This window comes from Ornithorhynchus anatinus, chromosome 4 (genome assembly GCF_004115215.2).
Source record: "Ornithorhynchus anatinus isolate Pmale09 chromosome 4, mOrnAna1.pri.v4, whole genome shotgun sequence".
NCBI lineage: Eukaryota > Metazoa > Chordata > Mammalia > Monotremata > Ornithorhynchidae > Ornithorhynchus > Ornithorhynchus anatinus.
This window is the reverse complement of record NC_041731.1, coordinates 102598825-102606065: the sequence shown is the minus strand read 5'-3', so window position 1 is coordinate 102606065 and position 7241 is coordinate 102598825. Positions and strand designations below refer to the sequence as shown.

The window sequence follows — 7241 nt, the reverse complement described above, 5'->3', positions numbered from 1 at the left end:
GAACTTATATACATATCTGTAACTTTATTTATATTGATGTTTGTCTCCCCTCCTTTAGACTGTAAGCTCGTCGCGCGCAGGGAATGTGTCTGTTTATTGTTGTACTCTCCCAAGTGCTCGGTACAGTGCTCTGCACACAGTAAGCGCTCAATAAATACGATTGCATGAATGAATGAATGAATGAATGAATGAATGAATGAAAGGTCCTCATAAGGTAGAAAAGCGGAGAGAGGGGACTGGAGACAGATGCTAAAGCAACGGAAGTTGTGAATATGGACTCTGGTGGCATAATTGGGTTGAGGTATGTGGGGGAGCTTAACCCTTGAAAAGTGATGCTCCGACACTTTAATAATAATAATAATAATAATTGTGGTATGTGTTAAGGGCTTACTATGTGCCAAGTACCATACTAAGTGCTTGGTGGACACAAGTAAATCGGGTTGGACGCAGTCCTTGTCTCACGTGGGGCACGGTCTCAATCCCCATTTTACAGACGAGATAACCGAGGCACAGAGAAGTGAAGTGACTTGCCCAAGGCCACACAGCAGGCAAGTTCAGAAGACCCTCACCAGCTAGGGTAGAAGGGAAAACCCACGTCCCAATATTTTCTCCTTTAGAAATGTCCGGCTGCAAGCTACTACGACACAGCGGCTGCATTCTCACCCACGGGCTGTCCATTCAACTATACCTGTGAGAGTAAATGCACGTTCTCATTCAGCTCTGCTTGCGGTCTGGATTTTTCCCTTTCCGGGGCTGAGAAACTTCGACTGTCAAGGTCCGATGCGACAGAAAGGATTTACAAGCTTCTGAACGATGTAGGTCTGAAAGGCCATTGGCTGAGCAGCTTATCCAGGGAGAGGTTTGGAATTCAGAGCCACGATAGAAAAACTCCCTCCCGGTCTGCCTGGGCTATGGAATGAACTTCAGGCTATTCTGGGCTGCAGAAAGCCCTCACTGCACAACATCATCAGCAGTGGTTAACCATCTATCAGAGACATCTATGCTATTTTCTTCAGGCACACCCACGGTACAATAAAGAGAAGGACCACAAGCTCTGTGAAAAATAATAAGTTATTGGACTTCGGGGACTTTTTTACCACAGCAAATTGAGACCATATGGGCCCTAATGGTACTAACTGTCCAAGGAACAAAAAAAGAAAAGCAGTTCACAGTCACCGAGCGTGGTGGTGCTAATCACCGACATGATTTTTCCCTTCCTCTCTTGCCTGCTCCTACCTCCACCCCCTGAGCAAGATAGTAAAGCACTTTTAAAGAAAATATAACTTACTTGTGGACGGTGAGATTCTCATTCCTAAAAGACCATGGGGATTAAACACCCTTTCTCTCTCCTCATTAGACTGTGAGCCCTGTCCGGGACAGGGATTGGGTCTGAGCTGATTGTTGTGTATCTTTCTCAGGATTTAGCACAGTGCTTGCCACACAGTAACCAATACCCAAAATTATTATTACTCTTATAGATCTGAAGAGAAATTCTCATTCTCTAATTCCAGGCCTTCTTTAAATCCAGACTATCTCTCTTCCTTGGCCCTCCTGTCCCTTTGCTCCTCTAGTAATAGGCCAAATATGTTACTTAGAAACCTCTCTTTTCAGGTGGAAAGCTCTTTCCCTTCCACTAAACAGCTTCTAAAATTCCATCACCCTGTTAAGGCCTCTTCAAACCTTTCATTCTGCTCTCCCCACCCCTTTGTCATCAATCGATCAACCTGTAATTTATATAATTTATTCATATTAATGTCTGTCTCCCCCTCTCGACTGTAAGCTTGTTGTGGGCAAGGAATGTGTCTGTTTATTGCTATATTATACTCTTCCAAGCGCTTAGTACAGTGCTCTGTACACAGTAAGCACGCAATAAATACGATTTACTGACTGTGACTGATCAATCAGTCAATCGATGGCATTTATTGAGCTCTTAATGTGTGCAGAGCACTGGGGAGAGTACGATATAACAATATAACAGAGTTGGTAGTCATGTTCCCTGCTCACTACGAGCCTCTCTTTCCCTGGATACTTTCTGACTGGGATGTCTTGGAAAAAAAGCTCCAGAACGGGAACGGAGAGCCTGGAATCAACTCCCCACTCTGTCCCTCCTCTGCTGCATTACTTCAGGCAAGTCGCTCAACCTCTCTGCGTTTTAGCTTCTTCCTCTGTAAAATGGGATAATAAAACCTGCTTCTCCCTTCCTCACAAGAATACCGTAAAGACGAAATAACATTAAATAATAATGGTGAAAGCATTTAGGAAAAATAAAGTGTTCTACAAATTCAAGCTAGTCGTTTCTGCTATAACACGGGGGCTATGTTCCTGACAAGACCTGTGCTGAGGAAAACTCACATTATTATTTACGCACTCCTTAACCGATGCCGGAACATAGACACAATCACTTCTTCTGGCACTCCAATTTAACTCCACAGACAGGTCTTGTTGGAAGAATATGGCCTAATTCCCCAACAGAGTTCCATCCCAAACCCGGGAGAACCGATGGTATTATTATTACATAAAATATATTAGATAAATATTGAAGATCAGCACAGTTTCCCTATGTCACAATACCCTTCATGTATTTGTCCACACCAGAGCTTCCAAGAAGGCTACCGAAAGGTAGGGCTTCTGGTCTACCTAACTCAGCTCTGTTGGATGCTCAAATATCTTTGATGATGCTCTGATTCATTCTTTCAAGTAATCCAAGATCAACCTTTGAAAGAACCCTCTGTACTATTTAAACAATGGATAGGGGTTGGTGCATGAAGCAGTTGTACGGCAGATGTTAAAATCATCGGAAGGAAACCAGGGGTGAAGACCCCAACAACAACAACAACAAAAACCTCAAAGAAAGGTTTCCCCAGGCATCCAGATCCCTCCCTTCCGATTCTTCAAATAAAGGGGATCAGACAAAAACAAAATTACCACAGTCACCGCCAACATTCGTTCGGAATAACAACTGTTCCGTGTACTAAAGCCAAGCCATCAAAAGGTGTAGAATACCTCTGTAACATCGGGTGAGGCGGGCAAAGCAGATTTTGAATGGCTTCCATCTCCGAACTCTGATCTGAGCCCGTAGAGCTGTGTTCAAAGACAAACACAAATTCGTAAAGAAAATGGTGACTAAAGCAGCATAGGGTATTCAAACCTTCACTAAATCCTGTGGGTCCCACCTTCACATCACTAAAATCCTCCCTTTCCTCTCCTTCCAAACTGCTACCGTGTTTATGCAATCCGTCATCCTATCCCCCCTGGATTATTACATCAGCCTTGCTGACCTCCCATCCTCCTGTCCATACTTCACTCTGCTGCCCGGATGATTTTTCTACAGAAACATTCAGGACATCACCTCGCTCCTCAGAAAAGTCCACTGGCTGCCTATCTGCATGGCTCAGTGGAAAGAGCCCGGGCTTGGGTGTCAGAGGTCATGGGTTCGAATCCCGGCTCTGCCACTTGGCAGCTGTGTGACTGTGGGCAGGTCACTTCACTTCTCTGTGCCTCATCTGTAAAATGGGGATTAAGACTGTGACCCTCACGTGGGACAACCTGATTACACTGTATCTCCCCCGGCGCTTAGCACAGTGCTCTCCACATAGTAAGCGCTTAACAAATACCAACATTATTATTACCTCCGAATCAAACAAAAACTCCTCACCTTTGGCTTTAAAGCAGTCCACCACCTTGCCCCCTCCTACCTCACCTCACCATGCTACTCTCCTACTACAACCCAGCCCGCACACTTGGCTCCTCCAATGCTAACCTTCTCTTTTTACCTCGATATCTCCCATCTCATCGCCGACCCCCGGCCCACATCCTATCTCTGGCCTGGAACGCCATCCCCGCTCAAATCACCCCCACTGTTCCCCACATCAAACACTTATTGAAGGCACATCTCCTCCAGGAGGCCTTCCCTGACTAAGCCCCCTCTTCCCTCATTCTCTCTGCATTGCTCCCTTTGCTCTTCCCCACCTCCCCTGAGCCGCACAGCACTTATGTACAGATCTGTAATTGACTTATTTATATTAATATCCGTCTTCCTGCTTCTAGACTGTCATCTCGTTGCGGGCAGGGATTGTGTCTGTTTATTGTTGTACTGTACTCTCCCAAGCCCTCTCAGGGCCGTACCTGGAGAGTTTCCAGGACTCTACCGGATTCGACTATGGGAGGGAGAGTCAAGCAGAGGCCTACCCATTCCATTCCTAGCTTGGGCAGTGGCAAGCCAGGGGAAGGCAATCTGCTACAAGTCAAAACTCACCCGTGCTGGGCAGCGGCGGCCTGGGAGCGAGTCGAGGGCAGAGGCTCAAGTTGACTGCGCGGAAGGCGGCAATGGTAAACCAATTCCGCATTTTGACCAAGAAAACTCTACGGATCCACTACCAGAACGATGGCAGTTGGAGGTGGGGCGCTCTAGGAGAGATATGTCCATGGTGTCGTCATGGATCGGAAGTGACTTGACAGTTTAAGGTGAGACTCTCCCAAGTGCTTAGTACTTAGTACTCTGTGCCCAGTAAGCACTTAATGAATACGACTGAATGAATGAATGGATGAAAGAGCAGGAAGCTGGGAGTCAGAGCACCTGGGTTCTATTACCGGCTCTGTCACCTGTTTGCTGTGTGACCTTGGGCAAGTTATTGGGTAGTATCTCTGTGCCTCGGCTTTCTCATCTGTCAAATGGGGATTAAATCCTATTCCTTCCTATTTAGACTGTGAGCCCCATGTGGGACAGGGCCTGTGTCCAATCTGATTTTCTTGTACTTGATGTCTTGAATCTCCTTAAAACATCCAACCTTGGTTTCGCTAACACTCTTCTCTCCTGATTCTCCTCCTATCTCTCTGATGGCTCCTTCTCAGTTTCATTTGCAGGCTCCTCCTCTGCCTCCCACTCCTACAGTGGGGAAATCTCTCAAAGGGTCAGTTCTGAATTCCCCTCTACTCTCCATCTATACCCAGTTCCTTGGAGAACTTGTTTGCTTCCATAGCTTCAGCCTTCCTTACGTGGATGATTCCCAAATTTACTTCTTCATCCCTGACCTCTCCCCTTCTCTGCAGTCTTGTATTTTCTCCTGCCTTCAGAGCATTTCTATCTGGGTATATGTTGTCATCTCTAACTATGTCCAAAACAGAACTCCTTATCTTCCCTCCCAAACCCGATCCTCCCATCATCTTTACAATCACTGTAGACAATACTATATCCTCCCTATCTCACAAATGCACAATCTGGACATTATCCTTGATTCATCCCTCTCATTTTTTTTGGGTGTTTGTTAAGCGATCGCTATGTGCCAGGCATGGTAACCAGCACAGAGATACAGTCGTAGATACAAGCCTAATCAGGTTGGATACAGTCCATGTCCCACGTGGGGCTCAGTCTCAATCCCCATTTTACAGATGAGGTAATTGAGGCCCAGAGAAGTTAAGTGACTCGCCTAAGGTCGCTCAAAAGACAAGTGACGGAGTCAAGGTTAGAACCCAGGCCCTACTGACTTCTGGGCCCGTGGTCTATGCACTAGACACCGCTGCTTCTCAACCCACGTATTCAATCTGTCACTAAATCCTGTCGGTTCTACATTTACAACATTGCTAAAATTCTCCCTTTCCTTTCCATCCCAATTGCTACTATGCTGATTCAAACACTTATCCTACCCCACCCTGACTACTGCTTCGGGCACCTCGCTGAATTCCCAGCCTCCTGTCTCTCCCCACTCCAATCCATATTTCACTGTTGCCCAGATCATTTTTCTACAAAAGTGTTCTGTCCATGTCTACCCACTCCAGAACTTCCAGTTATTACCCACCCACCTCCACATCAAACAGGAACTCCTTACCAACATCTTTAAAGCCCTCGGTGAGCTCTCCACCTTGTACTTTTCCTCACTCACTTCCTACCACCGTGCCTATTTACCGTCCCTTAATCTCGTCTACCTCATCACTGACCCCTTACCCGAATCCTCCCTCTGACCTGGAACTCCCTCCCCCTCCATATATGCCTGACCACCACTCTCTCCACCTTTGGAACCTTAGTAAGGTCACATCTCCTCCAAGCAGCCTTCCCTGATTAAGCCCTCTTTTCTCCCACTCCCTCTCCCTTCTGCATTGTCTGTGCATCTGAACTGTACCCAGAGCATAGATACATATCCATAATTTATTTATATTAATTTCTGTCTTCCCCTCTAGACTGTAAGCTCATTATGGGCATGAAACATATTTACCGACTCTTTTATACTGTATCTTCCCAAGTTCTTTACACAGTGCTCCGCATCCAGTAAGTGCTCAGTAAATATCACCGACTGTTCTACACTAGCACTTAGTAAGCATTTAGCAAGAACCATTAAAAGAAAAGCAAGGCCTTTTTCTTTGTAGTTAATGGATCATCCTTCCCTCTTACCGGTGTGGAACAAATTCTCCAATTATAAGAATCTTTAGTTCAGAATGCTGACCGAAGAATGAATCCTGGAACGTGTGGGTGTGTATCTTTTTTTAATGGTATTTGCTAAGCGCTTACTCTTTGCCATGCACCGTACTAAGCAATGGGATAGATACAACATTGGATTGGACACACTGGGCTCACGGTCCTATTAATTCCATTTCATGATGAAATAACTGAGGCAGAGAAGTTGTGACTTGCCCGAGGTCACATAACAGACAATACAAAAAGCGATAGCCACCCCCACTCCACTCTAAGAAAATGTGCTTGAACCACAGCCTTTTTCAAAAAATATATGTTACCCATGCCTTGGATTTCTTCCACTCCTCACAAATTTTAGGAGTTCCTTTGAAATGGAGTATTGAATCCCAGTGATTTACATAAGGGAGTGTTTTTTTATTTGCCTTTAAGTGGTCTTCATTCTGGAGGATGTTTTGCTCAGTGGGGCTCAGATTTCAAAATAAACAAGCTTCTCCGGCATTGATGAAACTGGAAAAAAATGCTTTCCAACTTGTGATGGAAAAATTTGGTGCCATGAGTAACCGTTCAGACCAGTAGCGACATTATGCCAAGCATAAGTGGAAAGGATTAAAGTAAAGGAAGCCCAGAAGGAAAACTCGAAACAGCTATAAGCCAGAATTCTGATCTGTATTTGGTTAAAGCCTTGATGATTTGCAGGTAACTCCAAATTTTACTCGTAATCACTTTAAGAAGTATTTCTAACCGTAAGAAAATCTTTCGCCGCTTTATTTTATGCCAGTAAATTATTTGCTTCATATAAAATCTATGTACCATTTTCAGCATATTAAATCAGTTT

General features: G+C 45.0%; 1 non-coding gene across 1 annotated transcript; it reads left to right on the top strand.

Annotated features, from left to right (window-relative positions):
• The first annotated feature begins 4107 nt into the window (after window positions 1-4107).
• Window positions 4108-4245, top strand: LOC114811787. Its single transcript, XR_003759483.1, has one exon. It is a non-coding gene; the product is annotated as a small nucleolar RNA SNORA7 (small nucleolar RNA).
• Window positions 4246-7241: the final 2996 nt, after the last annotated feature.